Source organism: Macaca thibetana, chromosome 5, assembly GCF_024542745.1.
Source record: "Macaca thibetana thibetana isolate TM-01 chromosome 5, ASM2454274v1, whole genome shotgun sequence".
Taxonomy (NCBI): domain Eukaryota; kingdom Metazoa; phylum Chordata; class Mammalia; order Primates; family Cercopithecidae; genus Macaca; species Macaca thibetana.
This window is the reverse complement of record NC_065582.1, coordinates 141,215,568-141,241,414: the sequence shown is the minus strand read 5'-3', so window position 1 is coordinate 141,241,414 and position 25,847 is coordinate 141,215,568. Positions and strand designations below refer to the sequence as shown.

The window sequence follows — 25,847 nt, the reverse complement described above, 5'->3', positions numbered from 1 at the left end:
AGTTACAAGGTTATATTATACCTCCCAACACCTCAGAGCTAGATATGGCTATGTGAGATTTTTCTTAAGAACAAATAAGCAGAAATGACACATATACCATTGTGGCTGAAGCATTAAATAATGGTTCATTTTTTTTTTTTCTGCCTGTTTTTTTGAATCTCTTCCTTCACATGGGAACTGGAAATGTTTAGAGATGGTGACTACTCTTTCTAAAAGTACTGACTGAGGAATATGACAAGCAAAGCATCTTAATGTCCTCATGTATGTGAAACATACATTTTTTATTAGCATACAGTAAAATTATCTGATTTTCAGTGTGTGTTTTTGTGGATTTGTTTAGATTTATTGATTGGGTTTAATAATACCAACATGATCAGTATAAGGAATAGTTCCCTCATCTCCAAAAATTCTTTCTTGCTGTAATTTTGTAGTCAATGACTCTCTTCTGAGTTAATCTTTGGCAACTATCAATATTTTCTCTGTTCTTATAGTTTCTTATTTATTTATTTATTTATTATTATTATTATACTTTAAGTTCTAGGGTACATGTGCATAACGTGCAGGTTTGTTATATATGTATACTTGTGCCATGTTGGTGTGCTGCACCCATCAACTCGTCAGCACCCATCAACTCGTCAGCACCCATCAACTCGTCATTTACATCAGGTATAACTCCCAATGCAATCCCTCCCTCCTCCCCCCTCCCCATTGGCAACTATCAATATTTTCTCAGTTCTTATAGTTTCTTTCCTTCTTTTTTTTATTTATTTAGTTTCATCTTCTTCAGAATGTTATTTGAAATGGAACTACACAGAACATAACATTTTAATATTGGCTTTAGTCACTCAGCATAATGCCTTTCAGATTCATTCATGTGTTATGTGTTATCCAAAACTTTTTGTTTTTGAGCATGCATTGCTTTTCATTTTTGAGTAGTCTTCCAGTATATGAATGAACCAGTTTATGTATCCTTTCACCTTTAAAGGGCATTTTGATGGTTTCCAGTTTTACAATGAGTACGAATAAAAGTGGTAGAAACCTTGTTTACAGGCTGTTTTTGGAACATGTATACGGATTCTCTGGAGGAACAGAACTAATAGGATATATGTATGTATGAAAGGGAGTTTATTAAGGAGATTTGACCCGTAGGAACCAAGGGAAATTCACACAATAGGCCATCTACAAGTTGAAGAGCAAGGAAGCAAGTAGTGACTCAGTCTGAGTCCCAAAACCTCAAAAGCAGGGAAGCCTACAGTACAGCCTTCAGTCCGTGGCAGAAAGCCTGAGAGCCACTGATGTGAGTCCAAGAGTCCAAAAGCCAAAGAACTTGGAGTGAGATGTTCGAGGGCAGAAAGCATCCAGCACAGGAGAAAGACAAAGGCCAGAAGACTCAGCAAGTCAGCTTCTCCCCTCTTCTTCTGCTTGCTTTATTCTAGTGGTGCTGGCAGTTGATTGTATGGTGCCCACCCACGCTGAGGGTGGGTCTGCCTCTCCCAGTCCACTGACTCAAATGTTAATCTCTTTTGACAACACCCTCACGGACACACCCATGAACAATACTTTGCATCCTTCAATGCAATCAAGTTGACACTTAATATTAACCAACACAACTTCTATATTTAGAAGTAGAATTGCTAGGCCATATGGTAAATGTATGCGTAATTTTGCAAGAAATCCTCAAACTTCCAGCGCAGCTATGCAATTTTGCACTCCCATCAGCAATGTATGAGAGTTGTGGTTGCTCTGCATCCCCTACAGCACTTGATATTGTAAGCTTTCATAAATTTATTTTAACAATTGTGTAATAAGATTGTCTTATAGTGTTAATTTGCATTTTTCAAATGGATGATGTTAAACATATTTTCATGTACTTATTTTCCATCTGCATCTTTCCTGTGCTTATCATTTACATCTTTTTGGTCAAGTCTCTGCTAAAATCTTGTCCATTCTTTTAACTGAATTGTTTATGTTCTTCATATTGAGTTTCGGGAATGTTTTGTATATTCTGGATATAAGATATGCAATTGCAAATATTTTCTCCCAGTCTGTAGCTTGTCTATTTATTCTCTTGCTAGTGTCTTTCACTGAGCAAAAATTTTAATTGTGATAAAGTCCAGTTATCAATATTTTCCTTTTATATATTTATTTTTTGTTGCCGTATCTAAGACTTTTTTTTGCCTAATCTAAGATTGTAAAGATTTTCTCCTAGGTTTTCTTCTAAAATTTTATAGCTTCACTTTTATATCTGTGACTTATTTATGCAAATTTTATTTCTCATTTTTTCTTAGTCTTGATTTTTTAAATTATGTAATTGAGGAATGATTGACATAATTAAAACTATGTATTTAAAGTATGCAACTTGATGAGTTTGGTTCATTTAGGTGGTTTTTTGAGGGAATTAGATTTTTTTTTAATTTGGATGTACATTTGTTCTGATACTATTTGACAAAAAAAAAAAATGCATTCTCTATTGAATTGCCTTTGCACCACTTACAAACCTCAGTTGACTAAATCTAGGTGCGATGATACATGCCTATAGTCCCAGCTCCTCAGGAGACTGAGGCAGGAGACTTGTTGAGCTCAGGAGTTTGAAGCTAGTCTGGGAAACATTCCAAGACTCCCTGTCTATAATATAAAGTCAGAGATTTATGTATTTGAGATTTTTTAGGAGAAAATTATTTTGATTACTGTACCTTTATAGTTATTCCTAAAGTTGGTTAATGTATATCCTCCAACTTTTGTCTTTTTTTTTCAGAATTGTTTTTGTTACTCTAGTTTATTTGACTTTAAATATAAATTTTAGGATCAGCTTGTTGATACCTCCAATAAGGCTTTCTGAAACTTGGTTAGAATTGCAGTGAAGATATAAGTTTTATAAATTAGGAAAACTGATTGTAGCTATGCTTTTGCAATATGCAAACATGATATATCTCCACTTATTTTGTTTTTCCTTGGTATTTTTCATTAACATTTTACGGTTTTAAAGATATTGTGAATAAGGACATTTTATTCCTTCTTTTACAGTTGGCTATACTTTTATTTAGTTTTGTTAATGGGATCGCTGACAGTAGACATCCTTGCCTTGTTCCCAGTCTTAGGTAGAAAGCATTCAATCTTTCACCATCAAATACAATGTTTGCTTTAGGGTTTGTTCATTTTTATAGAGACCTTTTATCAGTTTTGTTAAACATTTTTTTACAAAATTTACATTTTATTTAGATTAAAATAAATTGTACAAAATTTATTTATTTATTTACCAAAAATAAAAAGTATTTTCTGTGTTTATTTCCAGATAAAACATAAAACACCTAGTTTTGTAGGTTTTCCAGGTTTGGCTTATAAATCAAGATGAGGCAGTAGATATAGTTATGACAAAAAATGAAAGAAAACGGACATGTCAGATGTCTGTATCCATCGCCTCTGATTCTGCCTTGACCTTGAAACCTATATTTTCAATATATACTGACTAAAAAGTTTATGATATGGGCTTGACAAAAGATGTAAATAGCAACAACAAGTTTATAACTGAAGTTTGAATGGAAGCGCCTGCCATTGTTGTCCCACATCTTCTTGTTGCTGTTTACATTCCTTGTTGAGTCTGCATCTCCATAAGCTGTTTTAGCCCGTACATGTTGAAAATTTAGCAATGGTGGAGTCTTCCATTCAAACCTTAATTGTAAACTTGTTCCCTTAAGTTCATTTGATAAAGACAAAAACCACACTGAAATCCTGGTTTGGTGAGCTTTGTAAGTGTCTTTCTCTGGTAATTTCTTTAACTGTTTATTATAGATTATGAACAATATATTTAAAACTTCTACTAGTCAAAAGTCAATTGTGGGTTTCACTATAATATTTTATGAGATGTATTTTGTCTTGCCACAACTCCTCAAAATTTGTTTCTTCAAAGAATTGATCATTCAATACTCACTGACTAGATCCATAGTGGAAATAAATGTTATGTCTAAAATGGATTAACTTAAACAATTCCAGAATGACACTAGCAGGGATCACACAGAAGTGAAATGCAGCACTTTCCATACTATATTCCGGAAGAACAAATGGGCCTTGAAACATGAGAGTTAAAATATGAGCCTTTTAAATACTTAGATCATTAATGGGTAATGAATTTAATGGAAGGCCTATAGGCAAAGATATGCCTTACAGCTTTTCTTCCAAATATCAAATATAAAAGAAGATATATTTTAAAAGTCTTTTAGACAATTTCACTGGTTTCGGAATTATTCACAGGAAGCTCTTTGTTGTATAGAGTTTGATATGTGTACTCCCCATTAAATCTGTTGTGTTTTACATCAAAAGTTTTGTTAAGAAAAGTTGAGTTACTTAACCTTTCTTCCACCAAAGTGTTTAAGTATGCTTTGAGACACTTTCATAGATTTTCATAGCACTTATTCTCAATCTTCATCACAGGAAGAATACACAAGTTCTTTAACAATGCATACACATTAGGAAAAAATGATGTCAGGCAGGTGGAATGCTTCATACATAGGGGACAGAAGTCCTATATCTTTAACTCTATGTTTCCATTTGACTCTTCAATAAGGAAGCTCAGCTGAGAGCATGTCTGTACTGGGTAAGTGATTTCTGTACTTGTCAGCATGGTGTTTCTCAGATGTATTGAATTTAAGCTGTCTTACGACTGAAGGCACCAGAAATAAGCATATCATAGATTTGAGATACTTCTCTGAGAACATATCTTTGAGGAACTGTTCTGAGAATATATCTTTCAGTTTCTGAAAAATGTGCTCCACTGTTGGAACACTTAGGGTTTCTTTACAAAAACTCTCAGAGGTCAGTTGAGATGCCATGTTACCTTGGTAAGCTCTATGGAATTTCCCAGGGAGTTTTATTTGACTATCAATTTTGGTTGCCAAATCTGTGGCTTCCTCAAGCTAAAAATAATGATAGACTTCAATATCTTCCATCACTTCATTGAATGAACATAGTACTGTAGTCAAACTACTGCCTACAAAGATAATATCAGAGGTGTGACCCTGGAGATTTCTTCAAGGGGTTCTTTTAAAGGACATTTTTAATAACAACAATGGTAACAACAAAATCAAAATCTGTTGCTGCACTACAGAGGACAAATTCTTGGCTGGGTACTCAGTTGTCCCATCTAATATTGCATCATCTTTTATATCATTTAAACCCAAAGAAGTGCTAGGATGAGGTCCACTAAAATTTCAAAAGAATCATGCCTGCCTGTTCAATGAAAAAATCAAATATCCTTTAGTCATTTACTCTTTTCTCCACTGTTTTGAAAAACAGCAGAAATGACACTGTCACTCCTAAAAGCAGTTGTGATTGATGGAAAAAATAAAGAAACTTCTGCAGTTGTTCCTAATGCAACAGATACACTCATAATAGGCACTGATTTTGCCAATCACAGACTAAGATACCTTGGGGATATTTTTTTAAAAGTCTAGGAGAAACAACTTTCATTTTGGAAGAGAATCCATTGCACACAATGTAAACTTGGCCATGACAATAATACTCCGTATTTAGTCCCCATTTCTCAGTTATGGTAGTGTGAAATTTCACAGCCAAAATTTCTGCTTCAGCTTCATAAGGCAGGAAGCCCACAGATTCCTCTCTCAGGTTATGAGATTCGTAAACAAACCTCACCAACACAAGTGGGTGCTCTTCCCCTGATATGTCCACTACATTGTCAGTGATGGCTGTGGTTTAGATATTTGACCCTCCAAATGTCATGTTAAAATTTGATGTTAAAGGTGGGGATGAACAGGGGATGTTTGGGTCATGGGGTAAATCCTCATGAAGCACGTAGTGCCATCCTTGCAGTAATGTGTGAGTTCTTGCTGTCTTAGTTTCTACAACAGCTGCTTGTTGAAAGGAACCTGGCATCTCCCTCCCCTCTCTTTTTCCAGTCATGTTATCTATGCATGCACCAGCTCCCCTTTACCTACCACCCTGAGTGGAAGCAGGCGGAATCCCTCACCAGATGCAGATGGTGATGCCATGCTTCTTGTACAGCCTGCAGAACCATAGGCCAAATAACCCTGTTTTCTTTATAAGTTACCCAGCCTCAGGTATTCCTTTATAGCAACACAAACTGACAAAGAGTGATAATGACAAGGAAGTGTGAGATTCTCACTTCCCTTAGAGTTTCTTCCCTAATACAGCTCTCACAGATATCTAGCATATGATTCTACTGTGTTTCCAAACAGAACAGTGTGTTGTGTTAGCCACTGTTGTCTCAGAGTGCTTTCTTAGGACCTCTTCACCAGAATTTATCCGGCACTCCAGCAGTGCTTGACAGTTATCAGTAGTAAAATTTCAAATAAATACTTTATGTTTAGCTTTCTCATGAGAATCAAAACTTCAAATAGAGACTTTGTGTATTTTTTTGTTTTCCTTCTTGTCAAAGATTAGCAGTAAAATGTTCTAATCCTGTTCTTCATCCCCTTCTCTGCACTGGGGTTCTGAGCATTGCTGTTATTGGTTTCTCTCTGTGTGTGTGTGTGCATGTGTGGATGTGTGTGTGCATGTGTGTATGTGTGTATTTGTGTGTGTGCATTTTCCTCTTCAGTGTTGTAAATATTTTCTGCTTTGTGTGTTCTGATTTCATCGTCACTCAATTCTTCTATTCATTTTCCCTATCATGTAGATTGTTTAAATGGCTGCTAAGATCAACTATTATTGGTATTACATTATCTTAAATAACTATCCTATAAGCACTAGTTCTACAGATCATAAGATCTGTAGTCAAGTAGTTGGAACATACTTGACAATGTTTTTTCAGTTGATCAGATATTTTCTCTTCTATCCACTCTCTTATAGTTCATCTGCTTCTGGCATCTGGCTGGATCTCGTGGGAAACTGAAAAAAGCCAGGTCAGACTATATGCTCTTCTGCAGTACAATTGGTGGCAGTGCAGACCTCACTTACCCTCTGTTGTGCTCAGCCTTCTCTTCCTTGCCTTCGCAGGGCGGCATGCTAGACATAGGGGCCCAGGAAGGCAGAATGTGTTGTTGTATTTTTACACATATATATATGTGTGTGTGTGTGTGTGTGTGTATTTTACAGATACATACATATATATATATATATATATATATATATATATATATATATTTTTTTTTTATGAAGTCCTGCTCTCTTGCCCAGGTTGTTGTGTAGTGCCACAATCTTGGCTCACTGCAGCCTCCACATCCCGGGTTCAAGTGATTCTCCCACCTCAGCCTCTCGAGTAGCTAGGACTATATCTGGGTCCACCACCCCTGGATAATTTTTGTATTTTTAGTAGACAAGGTTTCACCACGCTGGGCAGGCTGGTCTCTAACTCCTGGCCTCAAGTCACCCTCCTGTGTCAGCCTCCCAAAGTGCTGGGATTATGGGAATGAGCCACCACGCCCAGCTGTATATCTTCTTTATTTTGTTAATATGATGAGCTATAGGTTGAATGTTGAATGTTGACCCAACTTTGTATTTCTGGAGTAAATACCACCAGTTTATGTTTGACGTTGTATTCTTTTAATATGTTGATATATTTAATTTGAAAATAATTCATTGTAGATTTTTGCATCTATGTTCAAATAAATATTGGTCTTTTACTGGTTGTCTCACATTTTAGTATCAAGTAAATATTCCCTTCTTTCTCTAGTCTGGATTCTCTAAAGAAACAGAACTGAGAGGATATATGTGATACATGTATGTGTGTATATTTTATAGAAATTGGATCACATGAGATGGAGACTGAGAAGTCCCACGATCTGCCATCTGCAAGCCAGAGAACTGTGAAAGATGGTGGCATAATTCAGTCCAAGTCCTAAAGCCTGTGGGGTGGGTGTTGGGAGGTGAGAGTGCAATTCCTGATCTGAGTCTGAAGGCCAGAGAACCAGGAGCATTGATGTCTAAGGGCAGAAGAAGAAGATGGATGTCTCAGCTTAAGAAGAGAGAGCAAATTTGCTCATTCTTTTCCTTTTGGTTCTACTTGGGCCCACAATGGGTTGGATAATGTCCACCCACATTGGTGAGAATGATTTTCTTTACAGAGCTACTGATTTAAATGCTAATCTCTGCTGGATGTACCCTCACAGACACACCAGAAATAATGTTCTAGCTGCTATCTTGGGCATTCCTTAGCCCAGTCAAGTGGACACATAAAATTAACCATGACACTCCTTTTCTATTTTCTGGAAGGGATGTATATAATTGATGTTATTTCTTCTTTTAATGTTCAGTAGAATTTGCCAGTGAAAATATCTGGGTCTTAAGTTTTCTCTTTTGAAGGTTTTCAAATATGGATTCCATTTAAAAAATATTTGTGGGAATATTTAGGTTTTCTATTTCTTCTCAGCTGAATTTTGTTATACAAGAGTACCCTGCCTTCAAGAAAATTACATTTTTTATGGGGAATAGATGATATAGGTCCTTACATAACAGTGTGTTATAGGCTAAGGGAGGCATAGCCTGGTGAGCAGTAACACTATGATCCATTGTATATTCCATAATATTGCAAGAACCAGAAAAAAATAATTTTAGAATATTAAGAAGATTTTATTCTGTAGGAGGAAGAATCCAGAAGAAACTGAAGTAACATATGATTTATGGTTCAGAAAATACTTTTGGACTTTGTAAGAACTGAGTATTCAATGAGGGGTTTGATAGAGAAAGCACACTTAAAGATTGAATCAACATGGGAGGGGAGAGAAAATGGGAGCTGGGCACAGATTTTCTGTCCACAAGTTGCTGTAGGAACACTGAAGAATGAACCATTAAAAAGAAAAAAAATCCAGATTGCCCAAGAGGTTTGACTTATTATATTCAAAATGTGCTTCTTCTTCCAGTACAGTTTTTTAAAAAACCAGAGTGGCATTGAGATTGCTGGTAAAATACTTCAGAATTATAAGTTGGGAGGGTAAGAGAGAAATTTATGATGTCATACTATCAGGGACGAAAAAACCCACTATTTTTATAATTAACTTAAAAAATTTATAAACATATTATATTGAACAATTAAACAGAAGATTTCCACAAAGTAAATAAAACAAAAAATAATCAATTGATATTCAAAGATTTAAAAATATTACCATAATTAATAACACTTTTAATTTAAGTGAAATAAAATATCATATGACTCTAACAGTTTGGTCGAGATACTCTTCTGAGACACATGAGAGGCCTTGGGACTAAAATAAGGCAGACTTTATGAGGTATCTTCCTACTGAGAACACATGACATAAATACATTTCCATATGACATTTGGGTACAAAATCTAGCACCTTAGAAAAGTCCAAGGTAGAAACTAAAGTATAGAGTCATCAAAGAGATAACGAAGAGTAAACACTGCAAAGTGAATTTCAGGGATACAACTAGAGATAGCAAAATAAATAGATGAAGGAATGAGTTTGGAAACTCTGATGGATGTTTTACCTGGAGAGATTTGTTCAGGTTGGGAGATAGAAGTAGTGCATCGTATAGTGGTTTGGGTATAGAACTTTTATTGACCCCACACTCTTTGGATAATTTTGGTCAATTGTAATGCTATGAAACAATCAAAGCAGTAGGACATCAAGAGCCTTAAAATCTTTGATAAATGGTGGTGCTGACAAAGACTTTCTCCTTGACCAAATTTAGACAGGCTAGTCTGATCCCTGTTTTCAACTAGGCTTTGTCATTATACATTGTCTGTGGGCCCACTAGCCCAATTTTAGCAAGAATCTCTGGTAAGCCAGTTTGGAAAGAATTCCCCATCCTTTATATCTGATTATACTCAATATCTCATTAAATTCCTCATCCCCCACTCTTGGTATTTGATCATCTTTGATCTGCATTCAGTCAGGGGTTTGATAGAGAAACCACACTTAAAGATTGAATCAACATGGGATGGGAGAGAAAATGTGAACTGGGCACAGATTTTCAATCTATGAGTTGCTGTAGGAACATTGAAGAAGGCTGTTAATAGCAAGCATCCTGTTAAGTCTGTTTAGCAAGAATTCCCCTACCTTGATATCTTCTCTTAGTAATTTCCCATTCACTGACTCCCCACTTGTGCTCATTGGCTATAAATCCTTAGCTATCTTTGCTTTATTTATTCATGTTGAACTGACCTTTCTCCCCTATTTCAACAGTCTTGACACTTATTGCAGTAATCCTGAATAAAGTCTCCCTGATAATTGTAACATGTGTCAGATTAATTATTCTTCAACAGTGGTCAAAGTAATACCCAGGGTGGTTTCCTTCCAATAACATGATAAAAAGCTTAAGAAAAAGTTTTAACACTGCATTAGGGGTACTCTAAAAATGTCCTAAAAGAAGAAAAAAGTGCATATAACTCTTCATGCTCTGCTACCTAAGCATTGTGCAAGATGCTAGGTTAAGGCCTACTACAGGTTAGATTGAATTACATATTTTTAAAATCTGACTTAATAAAAACAAGCACAATATCTAGGAACTTATGGTTACTCATAAAAATTGTTTTAAAATATTTAATGATAATTTGTGAATATGACAGATACATATGGGTAAAAGATCTCTGTTACTGATCATTAAGTCTTAAGTTTGACTTTAATCTTTTTTTCTTTACTCCCTCACCCTAGAGTATTTCCCATTTTTTTTCATTGCTTTTGGGTTCTGTATCCACAGCATTCATTTCAGGTACTATTTGCACAATGGTGGACCAAATAGTCATGTTTTCTGCCCTCTTGCAGCAATTTAAAAGAAGCTTTTGAATTTGACCTACCTAACATCAGCTTACAGAAAATTGTGATACATGCATGTTTGTTAACAAACCCAGCACAGTTTATTATTTGTTTTGGTAATGAAGAATGAAGGGTAATCCTAGATTCTTTTTCCTGAGAAACCAGAAGATTGGAGTGGCATTTCTAAGATGGTTAAAGTGGATAGGGATTCCAAGTTTTAAGAAGACATCGTGAACTCCCCTTTATTCATGTTGGCTTTCAAATTTTTATTAACTATCAAGAGGCATATTTGAGTCGGATAAGCAAGAGACTAGATTCAGAAAAGATATCTAGCTAAGATATTAAATTTGGAATTATCACCAGGTATTTGTATTTAAAAGCATAGAACTGAATGATATCTTCAAGAGAGTATATTCAAAGCAAAAGGATCAAGGTTATACAACATAAAAAGGTTGAAAAGAAAGAATAAAAATCAAAGGGACTAGGAAAGACCCATGGATAGTGTAGGAAGAAAACCATGGTATTCTGAAAGCCAAGTTAAGAAAGTATATTAAAGAGAAGGGAGAGGTGGGAACACTTAAAATCTACTCTCTCAGCAATTTTCAAGTATATAACACCTTACTAATTATAGTCACCATATTGTATTTGTACAATAGATCTCTTGGACCAATTTGTCCTGCCTAACTGAAACTTTGCATTCTTTAATCAACATCTTCCCAATCAACACAACCTTCCTTATAGCCTCGTAACCACCTTTCTACTCTCTGCTTCCAATGATATGGTATGTGAGTTAATAAATGTGTTAGCCTGATTTAGTCATCCTGTAACATATACATATATCAAAACATGATGTTGACAACATAAATGTATATAATTTTTATTGTAATTTTTGTCAAGGAAACATAAATATAAAAAAGAGGAGAGATTGATCAATAGTTTTAAACATGGCTGGTAGATTTCTTAGCATGAGGACTAAGAGCTATCCTTTTGATTTTGCAATGTGAGATCATCAGAGCCATTGATAAGACCAATTTTAGTAGAGTAGGCTTTAGTAGAAAGCCTAATTGGAGTACACTCATGAGAAACAAAAGAGAAGCATTGGAAATATGAATATAGACTATTCATTTGAAGAATTTTGCTGCAAAGGTGAATGCAGAAATGGAGGAGTAGTTGGTTGGCAAAAGTGAAGAATGGAGTGACAAGAACGTTTATTAATTAGGAGCATGTTTATTTCAAGAGGGTGTAAATACCAGCAAATGATGGAACTGATACAGTCAAGTATGAAAGCTTATCATATAGGATAAATCAGAGAGTTGCTGTAGTAATGATACCGAGACAATATAGAATTTCCTGCATAAATGGAAGGATATATAACAGCATGCATATGTCACCTAAAGTAAGTGGAGGAAGAGCAGAGAAACTGGGTGAACACTTATTTATTTATTTATTTATTTATTTATTTATTTATTTATTTTGAGATGGAGGCTTGCTCTTTCGCCCAGGCTGGAATGCAGTGGCGCGATCTCAGCTCACTGCAGCCTCCACCTCTGCGGTTCAATTGATTCTCCTGCCTCAGCCTCCTGAGTAGCTGGGATTACAGGCATGCACCACCACATCCAACTAACTTTTGCATTTTTACTAGAGACGGGGTTTCGCCATGTTGGCCAGGCTGGTCTTGACCTCCTGACCTCAAGTGATCCACCCGCATCCCTCTCCCAAAGTGCTGGAATTACAGGCGTGAGCCACCGCGCGCAGCCTGGTTGAACATTTAGAGAGAAAAGTGGTTAATGGAAAATCTAAGGGTATTCTCAGCCAGTAGCCAAAAGCAAGAGCTAAATTAGGCGAAATTACGGTGATTCTGTGATTACATATAAAAGCTAGGTGATTTAGTCTGGGTTCTCTAGCGGAACAGAACTCATAGGATATGTGTATATATGAAAGGGAGTTTATTAAAAATAACTGACTCACGTGGTCACAAGGTAAAGTCCCACAATAGGCCGTCTTCAAGTTGAGGAGCAAGGAAGCCAGTAGAGGATCAGTCCCTGCCCCAAAATCTCAAAAGTAGAGAAATTGACAGTGCAGCCTTCAGTCTGTAGCTGAAGGACCAATAGCCCTAGTCAAGCCACTGGTGTAAGTCCACAAGTCCAAAGGCCAAAGATCTGGGGTCTGATGTTGGAGGGCAGGAAGCATTCAGCACAGAGAAAGATGGAGGCCGCAAGACTCAGCGAGTCATCTCATTCCACCCTCTTCTGCCTGCTTTTGCTGTGCTGCAGCTGAGGCGATGGTGCCCACCCAGATTAAGGCTGTGTTTGCCTCTCACAGTCCCCTGACTCAAATGTAAATCTCCTTTGGCAACACCCTCACGTACACACCCAGAAACAATACTTTGCATCCTTCAACCCAGTCAAGTTGACGCTTAATATTAACCATAATACTAGGTTGAAAGTCACAGGTTCTCCAAGAACTAAAATGGGCTTACTTTCTCTCTCCTCATTCCTTCCAATACCCTCAAATCAGACAATGTAAAATCCAACCAAATAGAAAGGTTGTATTCCCTCTCTCCCTTCCTCTGTCTCTGCTTTCCTTTCTTTTTCATGTGTTCCTAGTCACAGTGAAGAGGATTCAGGATTTTTAATCGATTAACCCCGTCCAAAAACACAGCAGTATTTTTTCCTCATTGGTGGAGTGGAGAAAGAAGAAGTGCCAAAGAGTCCGGGATGACAATTCCCGTAAATGGAAAAGAGAGAAGCCTGGAAGAAAAACAAACCGATCTATGGTAAACTATTAGTTGAAACATCATTGGTTTCAGAAGAGTTGTCTAAACCATTTATTTTTACTGTGCCTCTTTAGATACCAGCATATTTGTTTACTGATACCAATCCTAGACTATGAAGTCATATCGTCTTCTACTTTTGAATTTGGACAAAATCTAGAAGAGTCTTCCTTTTCTCTCTGGGAAAAAAAAAAAAAATGTTGTAGTGTGTTATCGCTCCAAATACTTTTTTGCTAATTTGTCCAATATTATGGCAAATAAATAAGTGAATTTATAAAGTCTGTATAAATGGAATCCCTGGGAAGGGAGGTAATATGTAATTTGCACATCCAAACGTGGCAAACCAAAGTTGTGGCATACACTCCTTATGAAACAGATAAGAGGGGCTGCGGGAATATATCACACACAGCACTTCTGAAAGGATCTGTAGAGGGTAATAATTGTCAGTGCCTTTTCCAATCCCTACAGAGAATTCAGTACCTTTTAAAATTAAGGAATATTTATTACTTTTTAAAATTAAATCTTTCAATATAAAGAAGTAACTTCTATTTTACCAGATTTTGAAGGAAAGATTTTTCCTCAGACAGACATTAATTTAATAAAATGTTAACTTTTACAGATAAAGTTCATTCATATTCATAACCACACTCATGAGATAGAGGATCATTTTGAAAATAAACAAGTAGGAATTGATGGCTACTATACCTGAAAGCTTATGGAAAAACAGATGTTTGTTAAAATACAGTAGACTCTATTAGCCAGTTTCATGAGTGAAAAGAAGTCTTCTATTCCTCTTTGAGCCTCTTCTCTGGTGGTCAGGAACATTTTCAAATCAAGATGAACATTACTATTTTTGCAAACAACGAGCCATCATTCCAATTCTTCAGTATTGTCTCCTGTGGAAGGCAGAATATTCCTTCCCTCAAAGAGGTCTACACCCTAATCCTTGGAAGCTGTAAATATATTACCTTAGGTGGGAAAAAGGACTTGAAGATCTGATTAAGTTTACTGACCTTGAGAAAAGGATCACAGCCTGGATTATCTATGTGGGCCACCTTTAATCACACGGATTATTAAAAGCAGAGAACCTTTCCAAACTGTAGTCAGAGGGAAGTATGAGATGGGAAAAAGGTCAGAGGGCGGCAACATTGCTAGCTTTCAAGATAGAGTAAAGGGACACTGGCCAGTGAATGTAGCCCCATCTAGAATCTAAAAATCAAGGAAATGGAGTCTCACTTGATAACTTCAGAAAGGAATGCCAACCTCTGACTCTGACTTTAGCCCAGTGAGAACCCTGTGAGACTTCTGACCTACAGAACTGTAAGAAGCAAGTTGGTGTTAAACCTCTAAGCTAGTGATAATATACCCCCTACAGGAAAAACATTTCTACAGTATGTTGCCCCCTTTCCTGGCACTTTTTACAATAAAAAACAAGTATGCCTTTTATTTTTTTAAAAAATGACATATGAATGTTATGTTGATAAATTAAGAAATTTTTATTTACATTTCTAAGTATGCTTTTCCTCAGGACACATTTAAATAAAGAGTTCCCCTGATATTTTCAAATATAATGTTATTTAGAATGCAATGTAGTTATGTGGTAGTTTTTGGGGTTGTTTTTTTTTTTTGAACCTCACTGGTTTTATAGATTAAATAAATGCCAGTAATGTTTGTTTATATGATAATCTGCCTACCCTTGTATGTAATTCTCATGCACACATATCTGTTGACTGAATGAAAGATTGAATAATAAATGGATTAATGGACAGAGAAATAAAAGGAATGAAAGAATGAATAAATTAATCTTTAGTTATGCATTATAGCCACAAAAGAAAAATATCTCTCCACCTTCTGACTCATTTCAGAAAGACCCAAGAGATTGTACTTCACCAACAAATCTCCCTTTTAGAATATTGTATCAAACACAGGAATAGTCAATGAATAAGATTTGCATCAGTCATATTACCTTTATGTTTCTTTTGATCAAAATTGAATTATGATTTTACTCAATTATACTGTTTTCTGTACTTATATAATTTAAGTGTAATTAAATATATTTTGAAGTTATGTAACATAAAAGTTTGTGGATATAAAGACACATATTAGTTCATTCATATCTGGGTAAATGTTTACTATTGTTGAAATTTAATGTGTAAGACATTATTATGAATATTAAAAAAATCACAAAGGGGGTTAAACATTTAATGAAAAGCTGATATGTTAACTATAACTCTGGGGTTTAGCTTTTATTATTATTATTTTGAGACAGAGTCTCACTCTGTCACCGAGGATGGAGTGCAATGGTGCAATCTCTGCTCACTGCAACCTCCACCTCCTGGGTTCAAGCATTTCTCCTGCCTCAGCATCCCGAGTAGCTGGGATTACAGGCTCCCGTCACTACACTGGCTAATTGGTTTAGCTTTATTTTGTTTATTAAGTTCCTTTTCATTCCTGTTCATATATACCACAGAGATCTTTATATAGTTGCAGCTATATTTGAATATTAACGTTTTATTATTCAGTTTATGCTTAAGGGTAATAGGTATTTCTCATTATTCCACACATATAATTTATCTCATACTTACAATTTTTGATAACTTCATACTAGCCTGTGTTATTGATGTAACTTAATTTATTAAGTTACAAGTTGAATATCTATAATCTGAAAAGTTTAGTACAAGATTGATTGGGATTTTGGATTGTTTTCATATTTTGGAATATTTTAATATATATAAAATTATATTTCTTGGGGATGCCACATATGTCTAAATGCAAAAATACAATCTGAAGGAAATTTTATATAATATTTTAATAATTTTATGCACGAAACCAAGTTTTGACTGGACTTTGACTACAGCCCATCACAAGAGGTCAAGTGTGAAACTTTCCATTTGAGGTATCATGCCTATGCTCAAAAAATGTCAGATTTCAGAGCAATTCAGACTGGACTTTCACATTAAGCATGTTCAATGTACTTTCTGCTGGGAGTTTAGGTTGGGCAGGTACAGAAGCCAGTATAGGATTTGACTTTTTAAAATGTATAATTTAAAAAATATTGTTGATGTGATTAATATTTTTGCACCTGACATACAAACGGGGTATGCGGTGATATTAGTGGTAAAAGGGAATGCTCTGTATTCTGCCCTAAAAATCAATATAGAAAATACCATAAACATATTAGCAACTGACTTCACCGGCCTCTCAAGAGACTTCTTGTCTACTAATGGTGATTTATGTATTTTCAGTGAATATCAAATAATCTGAATGTTTCCTGAACTATATACAATTAAGAAATGTTTCGCTAGGGCTGAAACAAAATCATACACACTAAAGCTAAATATAAGAAAGTTTGCATTTCTTCAATTTGCTGCTTCTATGTGAATCCTACCATTCACTGGTCTGGAAAATAAAAAATTCAATATGTTTAGAAATTCAGAATGGAAATAAAATGATAATAAATATACAGTGATGCGGCATTGCATTTAGAACTAAGGTCTACCCAAATCAAATCTATTACATGTCTATCTAGTTCCCTCACTCTCTTATTGAGAACATAAAATCAACATACAACTTAAAGCTATCTTGTACTAATATGCATCAAAACCTCCTCCAATTTGTCTAGCCTGTCACCAGGACAGCAATTCCCATTCCCATTGTGCAATATTTATTCTATTCATGTCAGTCCCTCTCAGGTCACCTGCTTATCTGCTGATGTTCTTCTGCCATTGAAGCTTTTGTTGATTTCAGTAGATGCCAGAAGACTGCAAAAAGAAGAAAGGCAATGCTGAAGGATACTTCTTCTGTACATTATTGAGCTTCTTTGAAAATAGACATAAAAGTGATGTTTCTAGGTTCTTCTATTCAAAAATAGAGATGGTATGGTTTTCATCTTAGAACTTACATATGTATGTACATATTTCCCAGTTAGATAGAGTTTTGTGGAAAATATATGGATTTAACTCTAGTTTTGATCTTTGACAAAATGAATCAGATTTTATTCCTCTTTGAGTTTTGCATTGTTTATAAGAGGGTTTGGTACACCACACATTTAGTATAATAGTATTGTTTCAATATTCTCACTCACATTTATATAGCAGTTCTTTTTTTCCATATATCTGTTCTTTTACTTTCTAAATAAATTTGATCGTATTATTTCCACTATTTTTTTTTCTCTTTCTTTAGTGGAAATCCTTGAATCTCTATATTTACAAAGTAAATTACTAAAAGTAAATGGTAATGATTCAGTTTCTGGACTATTCTTTAATGTATTCCAGATGAAAACTTTTCACTTACAAAACAAAATGTTACTATGTACTTTCACTAAATCTGTAAAAATATCCCAAGAAGCAAAGCACATTTTGATTTTCTACCAAAGTTGGGTTTCACTTTATTAATAAAAGCATACAGAGACTGATTGCACTTTCATAGTTTTCTCCACTAATTGTCTTGAAATATTTGTCATAATATTTTTATGGTAGACCAATAGAATATGGTTAAGAGAAGTCGTGTCCTGCACCCGAAATGATCATAAGCTAATAATTTCTAAGTAAAAGAAAACTCCAGGAGGTTTTAACAAGGAATCCAGTCAAGTCTGTATGACTTAGATTTTGAATTTCTCAAGGTTCTGCATGCCAGAAAATCAGGCATGCAGATATGTGAGCAAAATTATTTCTCCTTATTTGACTACATCACAGAAGATATATTGTCACATCTGGGAATATAGCCACTCTTCAGAGTGCTAATTCTGATATTTACTTTGAATGTTCATGAATCATTTATTTGAATGTAATGGTTCATAATATTCTAAAGATGATTGTATAGTAAATCCACAATGTAAAAAAGTCATAATATTTGTTATGATTAGTTCTATCTCTGTAAAGGTACAAGCATAATATGTAGCTAAAAGTGATCAGAATATCCTAAACCATTAGTAACAAATAAATATTTTGTACTGAATTTTTCTCACTTGTTTTATGTTCCTATTTTATCTCTCCTTTGATAGGGTTTGAACGTGTAATTCTCCAACTTATTACTCTTATTGCTTGAGTACTTATTTTATTACATAATTTCCCATATAAATGACACATAGCTCCATTTGGGAATAATTTTATGTGGCAGCTAATGGACCATTACATTCACTACATGTTACTAGCAAAGCAGAGTATTGGGCACTGGTATACCTTTGTTTTCATTCTATTTCTTAACATCGCATAGCCCTTGATCCATGGAGACTGTCTCTACCCTCCATGTTCTCTCATTTCAACCAGCAAGAGCCAGAGGAAGGAGAGTAGGATTTGGCAGAAGATTAACAGCACCTGCTTTGACTTTTTCAAGGTTGGAGATAGGGCAGGAAGCAGCCAATGTTTTACAAGGCATGGATTCTTCGTGAAGCTTTCATTTTGTGCACCCATTGTTCAAAATCTATTTCTCTCCTTGCTGAGCTCATGAATCTCTGTAAGCACTACTGATTATAGTAATCACACACCTTATGGGTTAAGAGTTCAGAAAGCAACTCAAGCTATATTTTGCATCAAAATTCAAAAAAAGCAAGATATTTCTTTGTTTTGTTATCATGCTTCTATTAGTTTTATTTCCCAGTAATTTGTTCCATCACATTACTTTGTAGGAATTTGAAATTCTTGCACCATGATTTATTATGAAACCATAAAAATACTAATAAATGCATCAACCAGAAGTCTATTATTACCTAAGAGGCATTTTCAGCAAAGTACAATTTAGCTTTTTATGAAATATGTAGCCATTCATGTTTTAATCTTTATAGATTACCTCATTTGATTTTTATTCTGTGTTACCAGAAAGATGAATATTGTTCATGATAACTGATTTTTTCATGGTAGATATATAAATGGACACTATTGTATGTGTGCTATGGCATCATGTCATGAAGACCATTCATAATACATGTAATGTAGATGAAAGTGGACATTATTTTTCAAAGTAAAAATCACTATACTAGTTTTAATTTACATTACTATTCTCTTCATAATAGAAAACATGTTCATTATTCATGGCTGCTCACTATACACCCTTCTATGTCTTATAATAGCAGTCCACCTTTTAAGAACTACATACTATTAGGTATTCATCCAAATGATTTAACCATTAATCCTTTACATGTATGTCCATCTCTTAATTTTTTTTTTTTTTTTTTTTTTTTGATAAGTAGTCTCTGTCCCCCAGGCTGGAGTGCAGTGGCCTGATCTCGGCTCACTGCAAGCTCCGCCTCCCGGGTTCGCGCCATTCTCCTGTCTCAGCCTTCCGAGTAGCTGGGACTACAGGGGCCTGCCACCGCTCTGGGTTAATTTTTTGTAATTTTTAGTAGAGACTGGGTTTCACCGTGTTGGCCAGGATCGTCTCGATTTCATGACCTCGTAATCCACCCGCCTAGGCCTCCCAAACTGCTGAGATTACAGGCGTGAGCCACCGCGCCCGGCCTGTTAATAGTAAAATAAAATTTAGTTAAGCTTATTTTAGCTATATATTTAAACAGTATTTCTAACAAGATCCATTTCTAGAACAGCAATCTTTAGATGAAATTGAATATGTATATATGTAAAATCTGTTGACAATTATTACTGAATTTAAATTTTCACCAATAATTGCAAGGAATTCAATTTCACTATTTTTACCTACCTGCTTGCGTTTGTTCCCATTAAATCTTTGCTAATAAGGTAAATGCTCTGTTATTGTTTCAACTGTACATTTGATTCATATTGAGATTTATCTTTATTGAACATTTTGTGCTTTTCATTTTGTGAAGTTCTTGCTTTTATATTGGTATTAAACTAATTATGCATCCTAAAAGTATTAATTATTTAGGTTATATTTTGAATTTTTCAAATCATTGCCATTCAAATTTTAATTATTTAAATGTATTTATTAACTTGTAGTAGTATTTAAATTTTTCTCTTTAAAATATATCAGTTTCTTATTTGTTTTCTACTTCTTGAATAATTCTCTTCTCTAAGACTGCATATATTTCAACTACATGTTTATTCTATTAGTAGTTGTGTAGTTTATTTTTTAAATCCATATTTTCAGTCAATCAGGCATAGTTTTGTACTACCTAAAATGATGCAGGGCTATACTTTTGATACTTGTTAACAATATAAGTGTTATATATTATAAAAATGCCTAACTTATCATATTTCTACAAATACTTAGTCTTGCTTCTAGACTTCTTTTTTTAAACTATAGAATTTTATATAATATATAATATATGTAGGATGTATATATGTTATATATACTTATATGTCTTGAATATAATACAGTATCACTAACTGTAGATTGTATCTCTAGACTTGTTCATTATATATTATATTTTATATTTATATTATATTACATATGTGTGTCTGTGTGTATATATATAAAATCATATATCACATGATACCTATCTGCTGTGGCTTTTTTCAAGGCAGTGTCAAAGAGATGATGATGGAAGACAATTGTGGAGTTAGGCTATTAAACATACTGGATTTGACTGTTATTAGGAATACCAAAATTTCTAATTCTTTAGTAATTGATCGTTCTGCTGAGGCATTAATTTGGCTTATAAATGCCAGTAGTTGGAGTAGCAGTTGCTACTTAGTGGGTTAGTATGTAGTAACGACATTTTTGAAATGCAATATTTATTGTGCATAAGGGGTTGGTCCTTAGTGGCATCAGATATTAGTATAGTCAGGTCACTGCTTTCACTTCTGTCTCCTGTGAAAACCAACATAAACATAGAGACACATACACACAGAAACCAAAAGTTTGTTATTGAGGTTCTCAGCAAAACTACATTCGTCTTGAATCACAAAATACCCTTTTCTTACATATTCTCAGTACCATCTTCAATGATAGTTGTCAGTAAGAAGGGAGAGATACTTATTCATGCTGTGATAATTATTATATGCCTAATTTTAGTTACTAATTCTACTTGTGTATTTGGCATTATTTCCTGTAGGATAGCATGCTGTGAAGTATATTCACGCCAAGTGAATTCCCTTCATTTATATTAACGTTGAAGTAAAGCACATGAACACATAATTTCGTATAAGAGCTATTAAAGCCAGATGCTAAAGAAAAATACTTTCACTAGTATGGCTCACTTAAGTATTAAATGATTTCCTATGATTGAATCAAGTACACCAAACATTACCTCAAAGAAACAGAATTCAATCATCCTTTATTTGATATAATTGTTTTCCTCTCATTGGCTTTGCCCATGGAATCCTTCCAGCTATAAATGTAAAATATTTGAATACATATATTCAAGGATTAAAAATGCTACAAATATACCAATGTACATAGGAATTACTCAGCAAACCTGAGCAATATATGGTATGAAATAACATTAAAATTAAATCACCTAATATTCAGACTTGTAAAAACTAATAGGCATATTTTGCATGGTCTTTTAGTAATTATGTATTTCTAACCACTAATATAAACCTTCAAATCGAAGAGATAAATATTTATTTATAGTAAACTTTTTTGCTTTTCTTTTCTCTCGCCATCACCCCAGCAGGACAGACCAACCCATTACATAATTTATTATGTATTAAACTCTCATTGCTTTATTTTTGTTGCCTCACTTATGGGAAGGCTGGTCAAATATGCAGCAAAATAGGGAAGTATCCTTTTAAAACAAAGAACACACTAGAAAACATTAGGTTTAATTACAGGCAATAATTTTAAAGCAATATTTCTCTTATAAACATCTGCGGCATTATAATATAAAATTGACTTGATATTTAGATTTTTGTTAATTTTGAAAAGTACATCCTAGACCAAAATGCAACTTTTATGCAACTAAATGAGGTTTCTCTTTAAGAAAAATGCATCAGATAGAAATAATTTCCATTTACATATTTAGAATACTCATGAAGAACAATTTATTTTCTTATTTGTTTACTCTGGAGGTCATCAGAAGAAAAGCCATAATAGGTTGTTATGAAAAATTTGATGCTGATCAGAATGAAAAATTGTCTTTAAAATGTATTTTCATGGAATCATAAATCCTCTTCAATTTTAGCTGCAAACTCTAAAATAATATAAAGTGACTACATCAAATTTGTCAAGGAATCTTGTTAATAAATAGCACTGTGATAGAGTAATATGAGTAAGCACTGAAGAGGGAAAGAATTCAGGGTGTATAAAAGCTCAATATTCAGGATAATTATTTTAACTCAATAGTACTAAAAATCAATTTTAATGCAAAATAATTCCATGATGATAAAAATATCAAATTTTAAATGAAGGATCTGATCCTGCACTTGCATAAATCAGTTGCACTCGAACTCTTGTCTTGTTAGTTAAAATACACATTTGCTGAATTTTTTAAGTAAACATTCAAATGAAATTGGGCATTTTTATTGATTTGTGTTTTTATTTATTATTTTTAAAAACAGGGTCTTGCACTGTTGTACAGACCAGAGTGCAGTGGTGTGATACTGCAGCTGCAAACTAAGGGGCTCAAGGGATCATTCTGCTTCAGCCTACCTAGTAGTAGAACAACAGGTTTGTGCCACCATACCTGGCAAGTTAAAAAAAAAAAAAAAAAAGTACAGATGGGGTCTTGCTATATTGTCCAGGCTGGTCTGGAACACTGCTGGCCTCAGCCCTCCTCCCACCTTGGTCCCCCAAAGCACTGTTATTACAAGTGTGAGCCACGATGCCGGGTCTGCAATTGGACATTTTGATTCCTAAACATTGAGTTAAAAAGTCATGATATTAAAAATCATGATTATTTATGGTAACAAAAATAAAATGGAGATAGAGGGAGATTGCTGATAATTTCAAATCTGTTATTTCTGAGATTGGTAAAACAAAGACTCCAGGAAGGAATTAATGTTTTACATTTTATTGCATATATTAAGGGAATGCAACTTGTTTTGATATAGGTAGCAAAGTGGTTACAATAGTCAAGCAAAATAATATACTATCATCTCATACAGTTACACTTGCGTGTGTGTGTGTGTGTGTGTGTGTGTGTGTGTGGCAAAGCATGTGAAATACACCCTTTTAGCAAATATCTTGAATACAATTCAATATTATTAACTGCAGATTAAATCTCTAGACTTTTTTATTCTATATATCTGCTACTTTGTATCTTTTGACTGACATCCTCCCATTTTTCTCCTCCTTTCACCCTCCACTCCTGGTAACCATTGTTTAATTTTCTTTTGAGCTGTTGATTTTCTCTTTTCTTTCTTTCTTTTTTTTTTTTTTTTTTTTTTTTTTTTAGATTCCATATATAATGAATATAATGACATCATGCAGTATTTTTATTTCTTTGGTTATTTCACTTGGTATAATGATGTTAGGTTCATTCATGTTGTGGCAAATGGCAAGATCTCTTTTTTAAAGGCTGAATAATATTTCATTATATATTAGATTACATATATACATATATAATATATCACAATTTCTTTATCTATTTGTCTGTCAATGGACACTTCAGTTGTTTCCGTATCTTGGCTATTGTGAATAGTGTCTCAGTGAGGATGAGCGTTCAAATATCTTTCATAGGTAATTTCATTTATGCAGGGTGTGGAGAAAAGGGAACTTTTGTACACTCTTGGAAGAACTATAAGTAGGCAAGGCCATTGTTCAAAACAGTATGGAGGTTCCTATAGAAATTTAAAATATAATTACCATAGATCCAGCAATTCCTCTTCTGAGGATATACCCAAGATAAATTAAGAACCTGTAATGACTAAATTTAATAATCTCATTGATTGCTATATTTTCCTTTCTTTTCATCATTGATTTGAATAAAAAGCAGTTCATATGCATGATTTGCCTATATTTTAAAATATATAGATTATTAATATTATTATATATTTATATTAGACACAATTTAATATTCACCACAAATTTTTACTGGGCTAACACTTGTGTTTCCCAAAAAGAATAAGAAATTTTCAAACTGATATCTGAAAACTTCAGTCACTAACCAACAAGTAAGTAACCAAGAAATCTAGTTACATCACTTAATAGGCAGTTGGTATTTTACGCTAAAATAGGGTAGGAACTAATGGAATTGCTTAAGGAAAGCAAATAAAAAGCACATTTTGAACAACTTTATTTCCAGTAAAATGTTGACTTTATATTAATTTTTCAATCCATTTATCAACTATATTTGTACTATTGTACAGTTTATTTGGCCTTTTACTAGAATTTTGTTTTTAATTAATTATTTTATTTTTCTGAAGACAAAAAGAGATCAGAAAAATTTTCTGTTTGTTTAAAATTTTCTCGAGTTATTAAATAAAATTGTATTTAAAATTGCTTAAAAGCAGAAAGCAAAAAACTTAGAAATAAGAGGACTCAGACTAGGAAGATACTAAATACAGAGGTTTAATTTAGGAATTACTAACATGGAGTTTCTAATGTAAATTAGAAATAGTAGAAATAACTTAACCAAAAGCAGTTGGTTGCCATAGAAACAAGGTACATTCACTCTGGTGCTGATTGAGAGGCACATATCTTGGAAATAACACAGACCACAGAGGATGGATATCTTTTGGAATCTTTCTTTTTCTCTAGCTTTTCTGTCCTCATAAAAGATGGCAAGATTGAAGGCCAGGTGGGCATGCAGATATTACAACTGAGAAAATTCTTCTTGACCTTAGCTATTATTAGCAGAAGGTGACTCAGAATATATGTAGTTCAAGTGACAGGACAAATATTTACTCAAAAATGTTAAAGTTGAAATAAGATGGCAAACAGATTTCAAATTGAGTGCTGTCTTTAATTGATTTGATTGTGACTGTCTGAAGTGGTAGTGCAGCTGGCTTCCTTGGACTCAACATGAAGGAATACAGTAGTTAAAAAAGTAAAAAGCTACTAGTTTGGGGGACAAAATTGCAAGTATTAGTGCTGTCTGCTTTCTAACATGAGCAGGGAGAGCACACAGGAATCAAAAGGCTAGAGTATGCAAAAATCTAAAATTCCAACCAATTAGTATTATCTATAACTAGCGTTTCTAGCCTGGAGCTTTTCTTACCCCAAATTTCAATATACAAACCAACAAACATATACATTTCTGATTTTATAATCAAAAAGGAGGCATTGAAAGTTAGCTCTCTTGGACTACCTGTAGAGTTTTAGTCACAAAACCAATTCCTTCTGTAGCTTCAAATTACCTTCTGTAATTTGAAAATTATATGTTCATATCGTCTATTAAGAATACATTTAGTAAATCAATAACACTTATATTACTTTTAATTGTGCAATTTGATGGAGAAGTTGACTAGTATTTGGGTCTTTTCAACCTGCTCATGAGAGAAAAGACAACAAGCCTAGCACTAGCAAAAGAGTAAACCAAAATAATTTCGAGAGTAATGTTAGATTGTGGTGGCAAGCCACATGTTTTACGC

General features: G+C 34.1%; 1 long non-coding RNA gene and 1 pseudogene across 2 annotated transcripts in view; both read right to left on the bottom strand.

Annotated features, from left to right (window-relative positions):
- Positions 1-5,164: 5,164 nt before the first annotated feature.
- Positions 5,165-6,977, bottom strand: LOC126954453 (52 kDa repressor of the inhibitor of the protein kinase-like; annotated as a pseudogene).
- A 6,534-nt stretch (positions 6,978-13,511) lies between these two features.
- Positions 13,512-25,847, bottom strand: part of LOC126955258 (uncharacterized) — a 40,799-nt gene continuing 28,463 nt past the window's right edge. For both annotated transcript variants that reach the window (XR_007725858.1, XR_007725859.1), the window contains exons 3-5: positions 17,156-17,219; positions 14,164-14,354; positions 13,512-13,637 (exon numbers count right to left, since the gene is read on the bottom strand). This is a non-coding gene — a long non-coding RNA (uncharacterized LOC126955258). The remainder of the gene's footprint in view (positions 13,638-14,163; positions 14,355-17,155; positions 17,220-25,847) is intronic.